General features: G+C 36.5%; 1 pseudogene; it reads left to right on the top strand.

Annotated features, from left to right (window-relative positions):
- Window positions 1-1093: 1093 nt before the first annotated feature.
- LOC131626565 (protein HOTHEAD-like) lies at window positions 1094-21909 on the top strand (annotated as a pseudogene).
- The last annotated feature ends 1739 nt before the right edge of the window (window positions 21910-23648 follow it).

The raw sequence follows: 23648 nt of genomic DNA on the forward strand, positions 1-23648 counted from the left end.
CTCCCGGTTTGTCAGCTCCGTTCGATGCTCAATCCACCCCCAATCATCCGTATGCAACCTCCGAAGTTGTTTTCTAAGCTAATTTTGATCTAAGAATGAAGTTGATGGTGTTGGGACTCCAAAATACCCAACCCATAACCTAAAAATGTGATTTTTCCCCTTTTTAACAAGTTTGAAAATCCGCAGGTCCGCTGAGAGGAACAGAGTCCGCTTAGCGGAGTCTGCTAAAAATCAGATTTTGTTTTCGCCATAACTCGAGAACCGTAACTCCGAATTGCGTCCGGTTCGAAGTGTTGGAAAGCTTATTCAATGATCTATCCAATAATGAATGAATGGAAACCAAAATGATGATTTTGGTCATCCTTATTTTGAGTCTTTGGAAGTCTGCTTGATGGTGGCTAAGCGGGCTTTCACCAAAATTGCGAAATCGAAGCCGTGCCTTTGACACTTTATTCCTCAAGGCTCCAATAAGCATCAATACCTATAAAAACAAAGGAAAAACTATCAAATGGTATAAAAGTATATGAAAATACAACTATTCACAAAGTATACGTATTTATACACAAAACGAGGTATTATTCAAACGGTATTAACAAAAGTATCTATAAGTGCCATTATTTACATACACAAAAAATCGACATTTTGGCCCTTATCAGGTCACATCTTCAAGGCTCGATTCCATAAGAACAGTTTATGGGGTCTCAGCTGCTCGCAATCTGGTTGAAGTTAAAGCTTCAGACGATGATCCGTCTTCTTCAGTTTTTGAGCTGAATGGTTATGTGTCTAATGCTAACTATGCTGCCAAGAAAATCACTATGGTGCTTTTCCTAAATGATAGACTGGTTGAGTGGTCTGCGGTGAAACAAGCTATAGAAATTGTTTATACAACGACACTACCTAAAGCATATAAGCCTTTTATATATATTTTAATTGTTTTACCACCTGAGAATATTAATGTCAATGAAAATCCTCCACCACCACCAGAGCCACCGGACCGGCAGTGTTGCGTCATGGAAAATGAATCGTGGTTGTCAAACTAGTTTTGTTGCATATGTGGTATTGTCACGACAACAACTCTTCAGTTTCGTCACGTATGTCGGTGTCGGCTTCCTTTTCAGTGATGGAATGGCCACCTGACAAAGCTTTTTGTTGGCCACGGGAATCGTGGAGAATGTGGTGTTATGGTATTTATATTTTACAGTGGAATCAAATGGCTTTGAAGATGAATCGGAAAATTTTCTTTAGCAATATGAAGCCTCTAACGATCTCTTCAATCTTAAAATGTTTATGCTCACAACAAGGTAAAAGACAATGGCGCATGACATCATATGTTGAAGAAGTAGCAGTTAAATCATATGACTACATTATAGTTGGAGGTGGAACATGTGGTTGTCCATTAGCTGCTACATTATCACATAACTTCTCTGTGCTACTGATCAGTGGTTTTCACACGTATTTTTACCGCTATTTTTAGTTGTCTTTGAAGTATTTTATTTTATGTTTTAATTCATTATTGGTCATTTTATGCTTTGGTTTTGTGTTTAAGTGTTTGCAGACTCAGATGAATGAAGTGGAGAAAATCAGTGAAAAAAGTGAAGAAACTGAAGAAAAGCACATATGCTGGTCACACGCGTCCCAGACGCGTTTCTAAAAGCCAAAGTGCACTTCTCTGGCTACACGCGTCCCAAGACGCGTTTCCTAGGTCCATACGCGTGCCCACACGCGTCTAGCAAGAGAAAAGTGCACCTCCTGCCCACACGCGTCCCTGGACGCGTTTCCTGAGTCCACACGCGTGTCCAGACGCGTCCCAGACTACCAGACGCGTGCCCACATGCGTCCCAGCTGCCAGAATTATAAAGAAAACTTCCCCTCTGCCCAAACGCGTCCCAGGACGCGTGTCACAACACCAGACGCGTTCCCACACGCGTGTGCATGTGATTTTTGGGCCTGTTTTGCTGAAAATCCCAGAATGACAGTAATAAAAGAAGGAGATTGCGTTTGGACAAGGGTTCGACGGATTTGGGAGCGAAAATTCATGGTAGAAGGCTGGAGAACTCAGATTTTATGCAAGGATTGAAGAATTCTATGAGCTTTTGCCATTGAAGATTGGATTTCCTTCATTTATCTGTAATGTCTTCAATTTACACTATGGTTTTTGTTATTTTTATGAGTAGTTAAACCCCCCATTCCTAGGGGGTGATCTTGATTCTGATTGTGATAACTTTATTTCATTTGATGCAATAACAATTTGGTTTTCATGTAATTGGTTTGTCTTACATCTGTTCTTTATGCCTTAACCGTCGGAAAAACGGATAATGAATTTGTATGAATAAATTAAGCTGGACAACAAATTGTTCATTGACTTGAGTAAGAACATAGGATAATATCTATCACCTAGGACTAGGGATATTTTTATCTTAACCGGAAATTCTTGTTATTGGAATGCTTGATCACAATTATAATTACCTATGGACATAGTAATTAGGTTGTGACGTCAAAGATCTTTTCACTAAGGACTTAGGATTAGATATTCTTGAGAACCGGTAATCGATTGTGAAACTATGTTATTGCATTAAGAACTATAGTTGTTACAGGAAGAATCATTCACCGACCCCTAGCAACCTACTCATCTCTGTTCATCGTTTTAACATTCTGCGTATTTGCATTATTCGCAAAACCAATCAAAACAACCTTTTGAACTTTTGTTTAATTGAAATTCTTGTGAAACTCTGTATCGTCAAGCAGTCCTTGAGATTCGATACTTGGGATTTTCCCATTACTACTACATAGGCAAAAATAGTACACTTGCTATTTTCCTATCAAGTTTTTGGCGCTGTTGCCGGGGACTGCCGAAGATTATAGAGTTCTAAATTTATTTCAATTAAAATTTTGTTGCTCTGCGACTAAAATTTTATTTTCTGCACTATTTATTTTTCCTAATTCTAATAGTTGTCTAATCTGTGTATGCGAGGTAAGGCCTCAGCTGAATTTCTTTTTGACGCAGAAATTGAAAGAACTTTGCATGCAAGGCGTAGACAAGCTCGGTTGGCTAATCTGGAACCTGAAGAGGAAATTGTGTCAGTTCATTCCGATTCAGAGTCTGAAAGTGAAGAAGAAACCATGGGTGAGAATCCTCCTCCTCCTGAGAGGCTCCTTGGTGACTACGGTGCTGCAAACATATCGGGGGGAAGACAAACAATTGTCAACCAACCAGTAAATGCTGCAAATGTTCACCTACACCCACGCACCATCAATCAGCTTGAAAGGAAACCTTTCACCGGAAAGGTTAACGAAGACGCAAACAAGCATCTGCAGAGATTTTTGACCATGAGCACCACTCTAAAAATTGATGGTCATACCGAAGAAGCAAAGAGACTGAGGATGTTCCCTTTTACTCTAGCAGAAGAGGCAGAGGAGTGGTTCTATTCGATACCAGCAGGCAGTATCACATCATGGGGAGAGATGGAAAAAGCTTTCCTAAATGAATATTTTCCAGCGTCAGTTTTTCTACGAAAAAGGTATGAAATTCTAAACTTCAAGCAAAAGGAGGGTGAGTCTTTGGGTGATGCCTATAAAAGGTTCAAGAGGACTTTGGTTGCATGTCCAACACACAACATGGACAAAACTGAACAGATGCAAATGTTTGTGAACGGGCTGAGAATCAAGACAAAGCAGTTAATCGACACTGCAGCTGGAGGCTTAACAAATTTCACAAAAGCCTCTGGTATCATCAAGATCATTGAAGCAATAGCTGCAAATGAGCATTTGGAGCTGTATGATAGGTGTGCCAATAAACCAGAAGGAATCATTGATCTCAAGCTGGAAACCTCAAAAATCCGAGTCGAAGATGCAATATCGGCTGAAGTTGAAAAAGGATTGAAGGCTATGAATATAGGTACGCAACAGGTGGCTCAAGTGCAACAAGCTCAACCTGTAATCTGTGAAATTTGCAATGGTCCTCATCAAACTGTTTGTTGTGTTGCTACTCCCAAGCAAATTGAAGAAATCAAATTCTTGAGGCAAAATAATCCATATTCTAACACCTATAATCCTGGGTGGAAGAATCATCCCAACTTTGCTTGGAAAGATCAACAACAACAACAAGGCCCTCAGAAGGCGGAGTGGGAAGTAGCTATCGAGAGATTGGCTGGAAAATGCTCTCAGTTTCAAGAAGAGACAAGAAACAACCATAGGAACACCACAACTTCAATCAAAAATCTAGAAGTTCAGGTGGGTCAAATAGCACAACACCTCACTCTACAGGCACAAGGTAACTTTCCGAGTTCAACTGTGAAAAATTCGAAAGACCAAGAGAAGATTAATGCAGTTACAACAAGGAGCAAAAGAGTGGCTGAATCTGAAAAAGAAAAAGAGGAAATAGATGACCCTATGGTAATAGAGGTGGATTTGGAAATAAGAGAAAATCCAAAAGAACCAGAAGTTGCGATACCACCGGTTAAACCAGTTGAAGAAAAAAATAATAAAGATGCTGAACCGGTGATCAAACTACCTTTCCCTTCTAGAGTGACAAAGAAGAAGTCAAAAGATAAATATTTTCATAAGTTCACTGCCTTGTTCAAAAAGTTAGAGGTAAATCTACCATTCTTCGAAGCACTTGAGCACATGCCCTTTTATAGGAAATTTATGAAGGAGGTGATGGCGAAAAGAGATCAGTGGAAAGAGAACAAAAGATTGCAACTGAGAAGTGCGGTTTAGTCTCGTCAGCAAGAAAGATACCAATAAAGAGGAAAGAACCGAGAGCGGTGGCAATACCATACACTATCAATAGCATAACTTTTAAAAAGGTACTCCTCGATTCTGGTTCTAGTGTGAGTTTAATGCCTTTGTCGATTTTTAAAAAGCTTGAGTTGCAAAAGATTAGTGAGAGTAAGACACAGTTAAGGTTCGCCGACCACACCATTAAGAAATCATATGGGGTAGCAGAAGATGTATTGGTGGAAGTGGATAAGTTTGTATTCCCCGTGGACTTCCACAACATGGACATTCTGGAAGACGAAGAAACTCCTATCCTTCTTGGGAGGCCATTTTTGTCGACAAGCCGCTGCAACCTCGACATTGAAAAGGGGACACTAATGCTGAGATCTTTTGATGAAGAAGTAACCTTGAAGATGTTAGGAGTTAAGAAACATAGGGCGGTTGTAAATGATCAAAGTTCCGGTGGTATGACAGAAAGTGAAAAAAAAGACAAAAAGCCTGAGCAGCTCCAAGAAAAAGTTTCAAGCATAGCATCTCGGGTAGAAACAACTCATGAAGCTATCAAAAGTCCGAAGAAGGCTAAGAAAGTCAAGAAGAATGTGGTAAGTGAATTGAAGAGAAAAGTTGTCCATGCCTTTCATCTTCATGAGTTTTTGGTTGCGGAGGTGAAAAGCAACCAGGTAAGGAATAGAAAATACCCTCCATAATAAAGGGTAATGGACCGTCGAGCCATGCGACGTTAAACGAAGCGCTTCGTGGGAGGCAACCCACAATTTTAATAATTAATTTCTCTGTTTGTTTGTTTTATTTTCAGGAAATAAAAGGGGCATTTCAAGTGGAAGCTATGGAGTGCATTACCCTCTGTGAGTCACCTCTCTCGGGCTTGTTCTAAAACATTGAGGTCAATGTTTTGTTCAAGTTTGGGGGAGGTTTTACTCTTTGCATTTATTTTATATTGCTGCTATAATACGCGTAAGACTTACAAAATCATTCTCCCAAATTTTAACCGAAATTTTTAAATTTTGAAGAGTTTTGATCTTAAAGAGCGACCGGGAATAGTATATAGAGATGAAGGGAGGATTGTTTGAGGACAGGAAGTTCGGAATAATGTGACAAGAAGAGGTTTGTTTAAACACCCTTGGTTCCTTAAATGAAATACGAGTCCAACGTGTAGATTTGCACCATAGTACTTGTATCCTGAGAAGTACTCCTCGAGTAGTTTATTGATACAGTCTGGCATAATTCAGATTCACATGCATGATGATGGGTTGAAAAAAAAAAGGATATAAGGTGGGCACCAAATGATGAAAAGGCGGTAAAAGACAACCGGCTCGCTAAGTTGGGTAACCCTCACCCGGTTATTCAGCCTAAAGGAGGTTGATCCCCAAACGTCGTCCAAAAGGACAATATACAACTGTAAAGTTTGAAAATTTCATCGGTAATAAGAAAGTAGCAAATGCTGCTCGTATGGTGCCAGAAAAAGAAAATATAAAGTCTTGGTCTGTCTCATGCATGTGATGATTATTATGAGAAATACAGTGCCGTAATGTGATTGTCCGAATGAAAGAGGAGGAAAATCGGAAAGAGACTTAAGTGCAAAGCATAGTTGGAGAGGTATCTAAAAGGGGAGCTTAAGGTTTAAAGTGGGAGCAGAAACTCATCGCGTCATGTGAATGCCGGACCAACTGTTTCTTGACCAATAAAACTGGATATCTCACGTATGAATACCGATGTGCCTTGAAGGTCATCAACTCTTGTAATTGTCGCTTGAGGTCAAGCAACGATTTAAGTTTGGGGGAGTTTGATCAGTGGTTTTCACACGTATTTTTACCGCTATTTTTAGTTGTCTTTGAAGTATTTTATTTTATGTTTTAATTCATTATTCGTCATTTTATGCTTTGGTTTTGTGTTTAAGTGTTTGCAGACTCAGATGAATGAAGTGGAGAAAATCAGTGAAAAAAGTGAAGAAACTGAAGAAAAGCACATATGCTGGTCACACACGTCCCAGACGCGTTTCTAAAAGCCAAAAGTGCACTTCTCTGGCTACACGCGTCCCAAGACGCGTTTCCTAGGTCCACACGCGTGCCCACACGCGTCCAGCAAGAAAAAAGTGCACCTCCTGCCCACACGCGTCCCTGGACGCGTTTCCTGAGTCCACACGCGTGTCCAGACGCGTCCCAGACTACCAGACGCGTGCCCACATGCGTCCCAGCTGCCAGAATTATAAAGAAAACTTCCCCTCTGCCCAAACGCGTCCCAGGACGCGTGTCACAGCACCAGACGCGTTCCCACACGCGTGTGCATGTGATTTTTGGGCCTGTTTTGCTGAAAAGCCCAGAATGACAGTAATAAAAGAAGGAGATTGCGTTTGGACAAGGGTTCGACGGATTTGGGAGCGAAAATTCATGGTAGAAGGCTGGAGAACTCAGATTTTATGCAAGGATTGAAGAATTCTATGAGCTTTTGCCATTGAAGATTGGATTTCCTTCATTTATCTGTAATGTCTTCAATTTACACTATGGTTTTTGTTATTTTTATGAGTAGTTAAACCCCCCATTCCTAGGGGGTGATCTTGATTCTGATTGTGATAACTTTATTTCATTTGATGCAATAACAATTTGGTTTTCATGTAATTGGTTTGTCTTACATCTGTTCTTTATGCCTTAACCGTCGGAAAAACGGATAATGAATTTGTATGAATAAATTAAGCTGGACAACAAATTGTTCATTGACTTGAGTAAGAACATAGGATAATATCTATCACCTAGGACTAGGGATATTTTTATCTTAACCGGAAATTCTTGTTATTGGAATGCTTGATCACAATTATAATTACCTATGGACATAGTAATTAGGTTGTGACGTCAAAGATCTTTTCACTAAGGACTTAGGATTAGATATTCTTGAGAACCGGTAATCGATTGTGAAACTATGTTATTGCATTAAGAACTATAGTTGTTACAGGAAGAATCATTCACCGACCCCTAGCAACCTACTCATCTCTGTTCATCGTTTTAACATTCTGCGTATTTGCATTATTCGCAAAACCAATCAAAACAACCTTTTGAACTTTTGTTTAATTGAAATTCTTGTGAAACTCTGTATCGTCAAGCAGTCCTTGAGATTCGATACTTGGGATTTTCCCATTACTACTACATAGGCAAAAATAGTACACTTGCTATTTTCCTATCAAGTTTTTGGCGCTGTTGCCGGGGACTGCCGAAGATTATAGAGTTCTAAATTTATTTCAATTAAAATTTTGTTGCTCTGCGACTAAAATTTTATTTTCTGCACTATTTATTTTTCCTAATTCTAATAGTTGTCTAATCTGTGTATGCGAGGTAAGGCCTCAGCTGAATTTCTTTTTGACGCAGAAATTGAAAGAACTTTGCATGCAAGGCGTAGACAAGCTCGGTTGGCTAATCTAGAACCTGAAGAGGAAATTGTGTCAGTTCATTCCGATTCAGAGTCTGAAAGTGAAGAAGAAACCATGGGTGAGAATCCTTGTAACACCCCATTTCTACCCGGCAATTATATATAAAAATCAGAGTTTTCAAAATTTCTCAATAAACAAATGAGGCGTCACATAATCAAAACAAAACAAATCACCTCGTCGCATAAAGCGGATACATAGCACATTTAAAATAGAATAATTTATTTTATTAAAACACAGCGGAATCACTTAAGAATGTATTCAATAAAATATCTTCAGTTAACTTAACATTTTGTCCAACCAAAATGAAACGATTAAATAGCAACATCAACAATAATATAAATCTTTCCCCCCAGAGTGCTACGTATCAGAGCGACAACCGACTCGAGTAACGGCAACTAAATCTTCATACTTGAATACCTGCACGTTGCCAATATAAAGGCAACGGCGAAACAAGAGAAAAGGGTGAGATATCAAATCATATAAGTGGGCATATGATAAATTGCATGCTAGGATTCAGACATATAAAATCATCACATCACAAGTATCAATAGCTACTATACACATCATACTTCTACAGTTCATTAATCTCACATACTTTTCATCACACAACAAGTCATAATCATGTGAATAGTATCATCTAATAAATTTCACATATTCAAGTAAGCACAAAATTCAATAGTATAATACTCAAAAGATTCAATACTATTATCCCAAATATATACACAATCCATCATTATCACATATTCACACGTTTAACCAATTATATATCAAAACATCACCAATTTCAATTATCACATCTCATGTACACATGACAATCACATAAATGCATATATTCAAACATCACTTAACCTCAATGTGACTCAATGCAAGACATGTGACTCTATGCATGTGGTACCCAATTTGGACCCAAAGTTCCACCGCTTCCGATTCATATAGAATCTAGCCACGCTTCAGATCCGGACAAGATCAAAGCCACCAAATGTAAACATATAGTTTACCGCTTTCCGATTCACTCTAGAATCCAAGCCACGCTTATGTTTCAAAGCAAACCACCTTTGTTTCAAGGCATCCATGATATGAATGTATGTACAATGTTAATCAAACATATGCAATTAAGATCATCTCTACCATCTTAATATTTAGCATATCACAATAATTCAACTCGATGAATTATCCACCAATTGTACACAACATTCACAACACATACATATCATTCACATATAAAAGGTCAAATAATCAATTACGATTCACAAAATCCAATTAACACTAGTAACCATACTATCTCATGTTAATTCTCATTTTGCCAATTATATATGAACATACACATTTAAAATCAAGCAATTAATCATTAAAATTAATGCTATCCAACTACCCACAGAGAATCAATATCAAAACAACATCATTGACATAATAATATATATTTCTCAACATACATATTCAATCAAAACACAATTACGGATAAATTCTCAAAATATCGTAATTTACCGACAAACCAAATAGTTAATCTAATTCCAAATTATATTCTAATCAATTAAACACATTGAAATTAATTCAACTATTAATTAAATCAACCAATTAATAATCACACTATATTAATTTAATTCACTTCAATTTATACTCCATTTCCAATTTCTAGCATTCTATTGCTCAAAACCTTTTTTATTAAAAAGAATATCACGCTAGCTTTCTAACGCCTCGAACGGAGACTCAAACGGAGTTACGGTTAAAAAAATATGAATTGTTAAGGTTCTAATAAAAAAAACGAACACCGACGTTATACACTGACAACTCTAAACATGTCAGAATTACTCAAAACAAATAAAAACATGACTCTTAATAATTCAAAACAACTTCAACAACTTATTGTCGACTCTAACAACTCTATTGACAACTCTAACAACTCTATTGACAATTCTATTAAATTATTATAATTTATTTATAAAGAATATTTAAACCAAACACAATTTCAGTCGATTCGTAAAATATCACAATTTCAACAAAATAACACCACCATGTTAATCTACTAATTAAACTTAGCTACCACGTAAATTTTCATCAAATTCCGGACAACTAAATAAACCGCTTAATTCGACTGTTTCAATAAAACGGGACTCTTTGGAATACACTGTTCTATAATTTCTAATGTTTCACGATTTTCAATTATATAATATTGCTTTCAATAATATTCAATCTCTAAACCATGGTTCATTTCCATAGCCATATGTTTCCATTATATATATATATATATATATATATATATATATATATATATATATATATATATATATATATATATATATATATATATATATATATATATATATACATATATTTCACTAACAGCATGCACACCAAATGGAGAGAAATGAAACTAACAGCAAGCACAGTAATGCGAATAGAACCAGAATGTAATTAAAAGCATACTGCCAGTCATCACATCTCACAGCTTGCATTATAAAACAATATATATACTAGCCCATGATTATTGAAACAAAATAAAATAAAATAAAACATTAAGAAGAGAAAACAATAATAGCATGTGCATTGTATATGAACTTGCTGTTAACAAAGAAGACCAATGTTTGAGTTGAATTTTATCAGGCTATGGTGTTGTTCACGTGTTAGCTTCAATGATGATGTCAATATTTACTCTTAACTACTACTACACCACCAAGGGCTACACCACCAACTACTACTATTCACGTTTAATGATTACAAACAGCAATGAACATTATCACAAACAACAATCAAACAGCAACGGCAAGACACACAATTTCAGGTTTCGGAACAACTTAACACTGCAACAACAAAACCTAAATCCCTACTTCTCTAGCAACTATCAACACAAGATAATGCAATAATTTAACACATCTAATTCCCCACATACAATTATTCATAAGCCCCATTATAGGAAAAGAACCCCACCCTTACCTTATCAATTGAAGCAACTCAATGGGTCTCTAATTGCATCTTTAATTGACATCATGGATGAAAATCTTCAAGCCCCTTTTTCCTTCTCCATAGTTTTGCCTCTTTGCTTGCCTCTTTCTCTTCAAACTTTGTTCTCTTCAAAATGACAAACTCCTCTTCATATCTCTAAAACCCTAATTTATCATTTCCAATTGGGCTTAGTTAACACTTTCTCTTCACATCCAATTTTAGGCCCAATAAGAGATATAACTCAAATAATCAATTATATCACTTATAATAATAATTCCTTCAATATAATAATTCCGACTTATAAATAATATTATTCTTAATATTATTTTCTGACAATCCGACTTCGATTTATATAATTCCAAATACGCCCTTAAATAACACCGACAATCCAATTTCGACTAAATCAAATATTTAAATCCTTCAATAATTTAATTAACCAATTTAATTAAATTCGGGGTGTTACAACTCTCCCCCACTTAGATTATTTTCGTCCTCGAAAATTGGCTCAACACCATCCTAACACAAACCTCGTATCCAAATATCAATCTCCAAATCGCGCTTGGTAACACTTCGATCACTACCTCTTCGTCACAACAATGATTCTCATGAACATAAACACATTACAGTTTTTACCAGTTTTGCAATAATCAACGACTCAATGCAGTATTTTGGCGCATCACACTTATTCCAACAGTCCACCAATCCAAATATCAAGATAACTCATCTTTACCGACTTTTGGCATATAGTTTCTTACTCCCTCAAGCCTTACAACAACAGTGTCACCTAAGGCTCCCGCTGATCAACTCTGATAATTCTCTTTTAAGTCACCATTCTCGATAAAATTCCGTCCACTTATATGGTTCACAAATTCTCGATCCAATACAAACTTTCTTCAATACTCATCCTCACATCGTTGTTTACTTGATAATTCCAATCTTTCACTTTGTGACACTCGCTTGCATAAAACGTACCACACCGATTGTTAATCTCATCTAATTCTAACTCAACCATCCCTCTTACCAAGCTACACAAACTAATGGGCGACTATCTTCACGATAAAATATAGATATTCTTTCTACACTATTAAGACAACAAGACAAATCTATAACGTCCAACACGAGTTTCGTCTACCATTAACAATAGATTGAGGGTGATCAGTTCCCCAATTTGCCAATTAGTATCCGACAACCTTAGTGGAGTATAAATCGTTGTTACATCAAAATAACATCCTTTCCGAATTTCCACTTAAATCCATTAACACGACGTAATCCAATGATTCACTTTAGGTTTTTACAATTCCTACAACATCTTACCTTATCAATCGATCTTGTCAATGAGACTCGACGTCCAAACATAATAAAAAAAGTCTAATTCATAATCACTTAGCATCACACAATTTTTTTTTTGAACCGAAGTCATCCTCACGATAAACTGGCGATATAAATTCCATACAGTCCTTTTATACACACCGCCACTTTTGGCATCCCAAATACGACTTCTATCATCCCTAAGTCTGAATTTTTCTTCACTACTACTTCACTCTTCCTTAAAAGTCATCAGTACTCAAATCATCTGTAATACCGAACATCTCGTTCTCTCATCTTAATCATCAACAACAAGTTCTGCTTAATTTCGCTTCAGACATTTGCGGTTATAACCATTCTTATTCAACAGGATTACACATTTCCATAAAGTAGAATACAACTTCACCTCTTCGTAGGCTCAAACGGTACGTCCAACTGATACTCGAAACCCAAGATACAATCTCCAATGTTATCCAAAATTGTAACATCGACGTCAAGCATCTATAATCTTTATGGTAGCTCCCAAACTCATTCTTAGCTTCACGTCGCCTTCGAATCCGTAAACATCCAAAACTCTCAACAATAATTGCATCGTCGCTTATCGACGACATATCAGATTCTCTTACAACAGAAACCTCTTCGAGAAGCAAGGCTTCTCCCCCACTTATCGTCAAACTACTTCCTGCAACAAAACAAATAAGTACTAACAGTGCTTCACACACATGTCGCGTACTAAAGGATAAAACACCGACAGCATTCAACTGTCGTACAAACTCAACATACTCGACAACTTGGCCGAACAGACCGACCTGCTCTGATACCACTAATGTAACACCCCATTTCTACCCGGCAATTATATATAAAAATCAGAGTTTTCAAAATTTCTCAATAAACAAATGAGGCGTCACATAATCAAAACAAAACAAATCACCTCGTCGCATAAAGCGGATACATAGCACATTTAAAATAGAATAACTTATTTTATTAAAACACAGCGGAATCACTTAAGAATGTATTCAATAAAATATCTTCAGTTAACTTAACATTTTGTCCAACCAAAATGAAACGATTAAATAGCAACATCAACAATAATATAAATCTTTCCCCCCAGAGTGCTACGTATCAGAGCGACAACCGACTCGAGTAACGGCAACTAAATCTTCATACTTGAATACCTGCACGTTGCCAATATAAAGGCAACGGCGAAACAAGAGAAAAGGGTGAGATATCAAATCATATAAGTGGGCATATGATAAATTGCATGCTAGGATTCAGACATATAAAATCATCACATCACAAGTATCAATAGCTACTATACACATCATACTTCTACAGTTCATTAATCTCACATACTTTTCATCACACAACAAGTCATAATCATGTGAATAGTATCATCTAATAAATTTCACATATTCAAGTAAGCACAAAATTCAATAGTATAATACTCAAAAGATTCAATACTATTATCCCAAATATATACACAATCCATCATTATCACATATTCACACGTTTAACCAATTATATATCAAAACATCACCAATTTCAATTATCACATCTCATGTACACATGACAATCACATAAATGCATATATTCAAACATCACTTAACCTCAATGTGACTCAATGCAAGACATGTGACTCTATGCATGTGGTACCCAATGTGGACCCAAAGTTCCACCGCTTCCGATTCATATAGAATCTAGCCACGCTTCAGATCCGGACAAGATCAAAGCCACCAAATGTAAACATATAGTTTACCGCTTTCCGATTCACTCTAGAATCTAAGCCACGCTTATGTTTCAAAGCAAACCACCTTTGTTTCAAGGCATCCATGATATGAATGTATGTACAATGTTAATCAAACATATGCAATTAAGATCATCTCTACCATCTTAATATTTAGCATATCACAATAATTCAACTCGATGAATTATCCACCAATTGTACACAACATTCACAACACATACATATCATTCACATATAAAAGGTCAAATAATCAATTACGATTCACAAAATCCAATTAACACTAGTAACCATACTATCTCATGTTAATTCTCATTTTGCCAATTATATATGAACATACACATTTAAAATCAAGCAATTAATCATTAAAATTAATGCTATCCAACTACCCACAGAGAATCAATATCAAAACAACATCATTGACATAATAATATATATTTCTCAACATACATATTCAATCAAAACACAATTACGGATAAATTCTCAAAATATCGTAATTTACCGACAAACCAAATAGTTAATCTAATTCCAAATTATATTCTAATCAATTAAACACATTGAAATTAATTCAACTATTAATTAAATCAACCAATTAATAATCACACTATATTAATTTAATTCACTTCAATTTATACTCCATTTCCAATTTCTAGCATTCTATTGCTCAAAACCTTTTTTATTAAAAAGAATATCACGCTAGCTTTCTAACGCCTCGAACGGAGACTCAAACGGAGTTACGGTTAAAAAAATATGAATTGTTAAGGTTCTAATAAAAAAAACGAACACCGACGTTATACACTGACAACTCTAAACATGTCAGAATTACTCAAAACAAATAAAAACATGACTCTTAATAATTCAAAACAACTTCAACAACTTATTGTCGACTCTAACAACTCTATTGACAACTCTAACAACTCTATTGACAATTCTATTAAATTATTATAATTTATTTATAAAGAATATTTAAACCAAACACAATTTCAGTCGATTCGTAAAATATCACAATTTCAACAAAATAACACCACCATGTTAATCTACTAATTAAACTTAGCTACCACGTAAATTTTCATCAAATTCCGGACAACTAAATAAACCGCTTAATTCGACTGTTTCAATAAAACGGGACTCTTTGGAATACACTGTTCTATAATTTCTAATGTTTCACGATTTTCAATTATATAATATTGCTTTCAATAATATTCAATCTCTAAACCATGGTTCATTTCCATAGCCATATGTTTCCATTTATATATATATATATATATATATATATATATATATATATATATATATATATATATATATATATATTGTTTTATATATATACATATATTTCACTAACAGCATGCACACCAAATGGAGAGAAATGAAACTAACAGCAAGCACAGTAATGCGAATAGAACCAGAATGTAATTAAAAGCATACTGCGAGTCATCACATCTCACAGCTTGCATTATAAAACAATATATATACTAGCCCATGATTATTGAAACAAAATAAAATAAAATAAAACATTAAGAAGAGAAAACAATAATAGCATGTGCATTGTATATGAACTTGCTGTTAACAAAGAAGACCAATGTTTGAGTTGAATTTTATCAGGCTATGGTGTTGTTCACGTGTTAGCTTCAATGATGATGTCAATATTTACTCTTAACTACTACTACACCACCAAGGGCTACACCACCAACTACTACTATTCACGTTTAATGATTACAAACAGCAATGAACATTATCACAAACAACAATCAAACAGCAACGGCAAGACACACAATTTCAGGTTTCGGAACAACTTAACACTGCAACAACAAAACCTAAATCCCTACTTCTCTAGCAACTATCAACACAAGATAATGCAATAATTTAACACATCTAATTCCCCACATACAATTATTCATAAGCCCCATTATAGGAAAAGAACCCCACCCTTACCTTATCAATTGAAGCAACTCAATGGGTCTCTAATTGCATCTTTAATTGACATCATGGATGAAAATCTTCAAGCCCCTTTTTCCTTCTCCATAGTTTTGCCTCTTTGCTCGCCTCTTTCTCTTCAAACTTTGTTCTCTTCAAAATGACAAACTCCTCTTCATATCTCTAAAACCCTAATTTATCATTTCCAATTGTGCTTAGTTAACACTTTCTCTTCACATCCAATTTTAGGCCCAATAAGAGATATAACTCAAATAATCAATTATATCACTTATAATAATAATTCCTTCAATATAATAATTCCGACTTATAAATAATATTATTCTTAATATTATTTTCTGACAATCCGACTTCGATTTATATAATTCCAAATACGCCCTTAAATAACACCGACAATCCAATTTCGACTAAATCAAATATTTAAATCCTTCAATAATTTAATTAACCAATTTAATTAAATTCGGGGTGTTACAATCCTCCTCCTCCTGAGAGGCTCCTTGGTGACTACGGTGCTGCAAACATATCGGGGGGAAGACAAACAATTGTCAACCAACCAGTAAATGCTGCAAATGTTCACCTACACCCAAGCACCATCAATCAGCTTGAAAGGAAACCTTTCACCGGAAAGGTTAACGAAGACGCAAACAAGCATCTGCAGAGATTTTTGACCATGAGCACCACTCTAAAAATTGATGGTCATACCGAAGAAGCAAAGAGACTGAGGATGTTCCCTTTTACTCTAGCAGAAGAGGCAGAGGAGTGGTTCTATTCGATACCAGCAGGCAGTATCACATCATGGGGAGAGATGGAAAAAGCTTTCCTAAATGAATATTTTCCAGCGTCAGTTTTTCTACGAAAAAGGTATGAAATTCTGAACTTCAAGCAAAAGGAGGGTGAGTCTTTGGGTGATGCCTATAAAAGGTTCAAGAGGACTTTGGTTGCATGTCCAACACACAACATGGACAAAACTGAACAGATGCAAATGTTTGTGAACGGGCTGAGAATCAAGACAAAGCAGTTAATCGACACTGCAGCTGGAGGCTTAACAAATTTCACAAAAGCCTCTGGTATCATCAAGATCATTGAAGCAATAGCTGCAAATGAGCATTTGGAGCTGTATGATAGGTGTGCCAATAAACCAGAAGGAATCATTGATCTCAAGCTGGAAACCTCAAAAATCCGAGTCGAAGATGCAATATCGGCTGAAGTTGAAAAAGGATTGAAGGCTATGAATATAGGTACGCAACAGGTGGCTCAAGTGCAACAAGCTCAACCTGTAATCTGTGAAATTTGCAATGGTCCTCATCAAACTGTTTGTTGTGTTGCTACTCCCAAGCAAATTGAAGAAATCAAATTCTTGAGGCAAAATAATCCATATTCTAACACCTATAATCCTGGGTGGAAGAATCATCCCAACTTTGCTTGGAAAGATCAACAACAACAACAAGGCCCTCAGAAGGCGGAGTGGGAAGTAGCTATCGAGAGATTGGCTGGAAAATGCTCTCAGTTTCAAGAAGAGACAAGAAACAACCATAGGAACACCACAACTTCAATCAAAAATCTAGAAGTTCAGGTGGGTCAAATAGCACAACACCTCACTCTACAGGCACAAGGTAACTTTCCGAGTTCAACTGTGAAAAATTCGAAAGACCAAGAGAAGATTAATGCAGTTACAACAAGGAGCAAAAGAGTGGCTGAATCTGAAAAAGAAAAAGAGGAAATAGATGACCCTATGGTAATAGAGGTGGATTTGGAAATAAGAGAAAATCCAAAAGAACCAGAAGTTGCGATACCACCGGTTAAACCAGTTGAAGAAAAAAATAATAAAGATGCTGAACCGGTGATCAAACTACCTTTCCCTTCTAGAGTGACAAAGAAGAAGTCAAAAGATAAATATTTTCATAAGTTCACTGCCTTGTTCAAAAAGTTAGAGGTAAATCTACCATTCTTCGAAGCACTTGAGCACATGCCCTTTTATAGGAAATTTATGAAGGAGGTGATGGCGAAAAGAGATCAGTGGAAAGAGAACAAAAGATTGCAACTGAGAAGTGAGGTTTAGTCTCGTCAGCAAGAAAGATACCAATAAAGAGGAAAGAACCGAGAGCGGTGGCAATACCATACACTATCAATAGCATAACTTTTAAAAAGGTACTCCTCGATTCTGGTTCTAGTGTGAGTTTAATGCCTTTGTCGATTTTTAAAAAGCTTGAGTTGCAAAAGATTAGTGAGAGTAAGACACAGTTAAGGTTCGCCGACCACACCATTAAGAAATCATATGGGGTAGCAGAAGATGTATTGGTGGAAGTGGATAAGTTTGTATTCCCCGTGGACTTCCACATCATGGACATTCCGGAAGACGAAGAAACTCCTATCCTTCTTGGGAGGCCATTTTTGTCGACAAGCCGCTGCAACCTCGACATTGAAAAGGGGACACTAATGCTGAGATCTTTTGATGAAGAAGTAACCTTGAAGATGTTAGGAGTTAAGAAACATAGGGCGGTTGTAAATGATCAAAGTTCCGGTGGTATGACAGAAAGTGAAAAAAAAGACAAAAAGCCTGAGCAGCTCCAAGAAAAAGTTTCAAGCATAGCATCTCGGGTAGAAACAACTCATGAAGCTATCAAAAGTCCGAAGAAGGCTAAGAAAGTCAAGAAGAATGTGGTAAGTGAATTGAAGAGAAAAGTTGTCCATGCCTTTCATCTTCATGAGTTTTTGGTTGCGGAGGTGAAAAGCAACCAGGTAAGGAATAGAAAATACCCTCCATAATAAAGGGTAATGGACCGTCGAGCCATGCGACGTTAAACGAAGCGCTTCGTGGGAGGCAACCCACAATTTTAATAATTAATTTCTCTGTTTGTTTGTTTTATTTTCAGGAAATAAAAGGGGCATTTCAAGTGGAAGCTATGGAGTGCATTACCCTCTGTGAGTCACCTCTCTCGGGCTTGTTCTAAAACATTGAGGTCAATGTTTTGTTCAAGTTTGGGGGAGGTTTTACTCTTTGCATTTATTTTATATTGCTGCTATAATACGTGTAAGAATTACAAAATCATTCTCCCAAATTTTAACCGAAATTTTTAAATTTTGAAGAGTTTTGATCTTAAAGAGCGACCGGGAATAGTATATAGAGATGAAGGGAGGATTGTTTGAGGACAGGAAGTTCGGAATAATGTGACAAGAAGAGGTTTGTTTAAACACCCTTGGTTCCTTAAATGAAATACGAGTCCAACGTGTAGATTTGCACCATAGTACTTGTATCCTGAGAAGTACTCCTCGAGTAGTTTATTGATACAGTCTGGCATAATTCAGATTCACATGCATGATGATGGGTTGAAAAAAAAGGATATAAGGTGGGCACCAAATGATGAAAAGGCGGTAAAAGACAACCGGCTCGCTAAGTTGGGTAACCCTCACCCGGTTATTCAGCCTAAAGGAGGTTGATCCCCAAACGTCGTCCAAAAGGACAATATACAACTGTAAAGTTTGAAAATTTCATCGGTAATAAGAAAGTAGCAAATGCTGCTCGTTTGGTGCCAGAAAAAGAAAATATAAAGTCTTGGTCTGTCTCATGCATGTGATGATTATTATGAGAAATACAGTGCCGTAATGTGATTGTCCGAATGAAAGAGGAGGAAAATCGGAAAGAGACTTAAGTGCAAAGCATAGTTGGAGAGGTATCTAAAAGGGGAGCTTAAGGTTTAAAGTGGGAGCAGAAACTCGTCGCGTCATGTGAATGCCGGACCAACTGTTTCTTGATCAATAAAACTGGATATCTCACGTATGAATACCGATGTGCCTTGAAGGTCATCAACTCTTGTAATTGTCGCTTGAGGTCAAGCAACGATTTAAGTTTGGGGGAGTTTGATCAGTGGTTTTCACACGTATTTTTACCGCTATTTTTAGTTGTCTTTGAAGTATTTTATTTTATGTTTTAATTCATTATTCGTCATTTTATGCTTTGGTTTTGTGTTTAAGTGTTTGCAGACTCAGATGAATGAAGTGGAGAAAATCAGTGAAAAAAGTGAAGAAACTGAAGAAAAGCACATATGCTGGTCACACGCGTCCCAGACGCGTTTCTAAAAGCCAAAGTGCACTTCTCTGGCTACACGCGTCCCAAGACGCGTTTCCTAGGTCCACACGCGTGCCCACACGCGTCCAGCAAGAGAAAAGTGCACCTCCTGCCCACACGCGTCCCTGGACGCGTTTCCTGAGTCCACACGCGTGTCCAGACGCGTCCCAGACTACCAGACGCGTGCCCACACGCGTCCCAGCAGCCAGAATTATAAAGAAAACTTCCCCTCTGCCCAAACGCGTCCTAGGACGCGTGTCACAGCACCAGACGCGTTCCCACACGCGTGTGCACGTGATTTTTGGGCCTGTTTTGCTGAAAAGCCCAGAATGACAGTAATAAAAGAAGGAGATTGCGTTTGGACAAGGGTTCGACGGATTTGGGAGCGAAAATTCATGGTAGAAGGCTGGAGAACTCAGATTTTATGCAAGGATTGAAGAATTCTATGAGCTTTTGCCATTGAAGATTGGATTTCATTCATTTATCTGTAATGTCTTCAATTTACACTATGGTTTTTGTTATTTTTATGAGTAGCTAAACCCCCCATTGCTAGGGGGTGATCTTGATTCTGAATGTGATAACTTTATTTCATTTGATGCAATAACAATTTGGTTTTCATATAATTGGTTTGTCTTACATCTGTTCTTTATGCCTTAATCGTCGGAAAAACGGATAATGAATTTGTATGAATAAATTAAGCTGGACAGCAAATTGTTCATTGACTTGAGTAAGAACATAGGATAATATCTATCACCTAGGACTAGGGATATTTTTATCTTAACCGGAAATTCTTGTTATTGGAATGCTTGATCACAATTATAATTACCTATGGACATAGTAATTAGGTTGTGACGTCAAAGATCTTTTCACTAAGGACTTAGGATTAGATATTCTTGAGAACCGGTAATCGATTGTGAAACTATGTTATTGCATTAAGAACTATAGTTGTTACAGGAAGAATCATTCATCGACCCCTAGCAACCTACTCATCTCTGTTCATCGTTTTAACATTCTGCGTATTTGCATTATTTGCAAAACCAATCAAAACAACCTTTTGAACTTTTGTTTAATTGAAATTCTTGTGAAACTCTGTATCGTCAAGCAGTCCTTGAGATTCGATACTTGGGATTTTCCCATTACTACTACATAGGCAAAAATAGTACACTTGCTATTTTCCTATCAGCTACTCATAGAAAGAGGTGGTTCACCATATGGAAATCCCTTGGTGATTGATAGAAGATACTATGGTTTTCCATTGATTCAAAATGACAACCACTATATGACCGTAGCACAACGATTCACCTCGCAAGACAGTGTTGGCAATGTACGAGGAAGAGTTCTCGGTGGATCATCGGCTATAAATGGTGGATTTTATAGTAGAGCAAGTGATGAGTTTGTTGAGAAAGTTGGTTGGGATAAGATGTTAGTTAAAGAAGCTTACAAATGGGTTGAATCGAAAGTTGTTTTTCCTCCGTATTTCCTCACACCGTGGCAATTTGTTGTTGAGTTTAGTCTTCTTGAAACTGGAATTTTACCTTACAATGGTTATATTTTGAAGCATATCAAGGGAACTAAGATTTATGGGAGTGTGTTTTATGGATTTGAACAAAGACATACCTCTGTTGATCTTCTAGAGGCTGGAAATCCCAAAAATCTTACTGTTTGAATGCCACAGTTAAGAGTATCATCTTTCATCACAATGGTGACAAGAATGAAACAAGTGCCAAAGGAATCAAATCCATGAAGAGTAATGGAAACTGTGTATATTAGATTTGGGAGACATCATCAGTTTAAGCAATGGGATCCAGGAGTTATTTTAGAACCTTGAGGACAAGGTTCAAGTGAACCCCGCGACAATGATAGAGAATATTTAGTTACATTTTATTATTTTTAGTTTAATTAGAATTATTAATTTAAGGTTTTATATTAGTTGGTATTTTAGTTCAATTGTTATTGAATTGGGTTCCACTAGTATTTGGGCCTTTTAGTTATTGGCCCATTAGTAACATTATATATGTAGTGTCATTGACACATTAGAGAGCAATCAAATGAAATCAAAGTTTATTTTATCTTTTATCTTAAGTCCTTTTTATTGTTCTTCCTCTTTCCTAGCTTAAACCCTAGTTTAGAACCTTGATAGGAATTGCTTCCTATTAGCATACCTATCTCTGGCTTTCTTATCTTCGCAGCTTCTAAAGAGCCACCGGAGTAGGTACGTATCGGTTCTACTTTTCCTAAGCTTTTGTGTGTATGTTTGTATGCATATTTTTTTGCTATAAACTTTGGATTTGTTGTTGTTGCCGAATCATTGGATGGTTTTTAGTATTGTTCGATTTTATGTTTCTTGATTTGCTAGTTTGGAATCGAAACTGAAAATAAGAACATAGGAACCGAGTATAAGATCTGAGAGGAGAGTTTGAGAGGATTTCTTTAAGGTGAGAGATCGGGAGAGAGTTTAGAAACGAGAGAGGCTCGTGAGAGATGAAGAGGAAGTTCGTTGTTGTTGTGTGTACGATAGAGAAGGAGTTACAGAGAGATGAGAAAGTTACAAAGTGAGAGAGTCAAGAAGATGAAGAACAGAGCAAGCAACGTGAGAAAGAGAAAACAACCAAGAGAAGAGATGGTTAGCGCTTTAGGTTTTCTTTTCTTTGCTATAAGTTTAGTTGGTCCTTTAACCCAGCAGCCAAACCAGAATTCCTCTCTCTAACCCTATACTTCTTGCGCACCTCCCCTCTGGTGTTTATTTGATTTCGAATTTGGGCCTTAGTGTGCTAGTTTGGGCCAACTTTTCTTTAGTTTAAACCGAAAAATTTACTTTGTACCCCTACAATTATACCTTTACCCCTACATGAAAAAAAATTGGACCGAAATACCCTCATATAAATAGTACATATTTTATAATTTTTCATTTTTTCTTCACGTTTCGAAAAAAAATTCAAAACACCCAAAAATATACAAACTGGAACACTTTTTTAAAGTCTTCCGGTTTAAAAAATACATACCGGAACACTTAGAAAAAGAGTTCTGGTAGTTTTCAAGGTATTTAAAGTGTGGTTTGAAAGTTCAAACCGGAACACTTATTTAAAGTGATCCGTTTTTTTTTTTAAATTATAGATTTTACGCAACGGTTTAAAACCGTTTCCTTAAGTAATTGACAAAAAAACGTTGTCTAAAATGTAATGTGACGCTGGTGACACCATAAGTAACGCTTTTGCTCGGTTCCAAATAACTTAGGCAACAGTTTTAAAACGTTGCCTAAAACGTCTAGAATCTACTATCTACCCAATACTAATAAATTGACCAAGTTACCATTTAACCCTTCTATTCAAAAAAACTCCCACAGCCAAAAGGATGTTTCTGTAAATAACAAAATCAATATTACATTTGGCCAAACGTGCTCTTTTGATTGGCCACACTTTCTATTTCTCTGTACTTTTCAACAACACTATTTGTACTTCACTCAACCTTTTTCCCTTCTTCCACATACATGCTTATACACACTTATGCAA

The sequence above is a fragment of the Vicia villosa genome, unplaced genomic scaffold (genome assembly GCF_029867415.1).
Source record: "Vicia villosa cultivar HV-30 ecotype Madison, WI unplaced genomic scaffold, Vvil1.0 ctg.000306F_1_1, whole genome shotgun sequence".
NCBI classification, from domain to species: domain Eukaryota; kingdom Viridiplantae; phylum Streptophyta; class Magnoliopsida; order Fabales; family Fabaceae; genus Vicia; species Vicia villosa.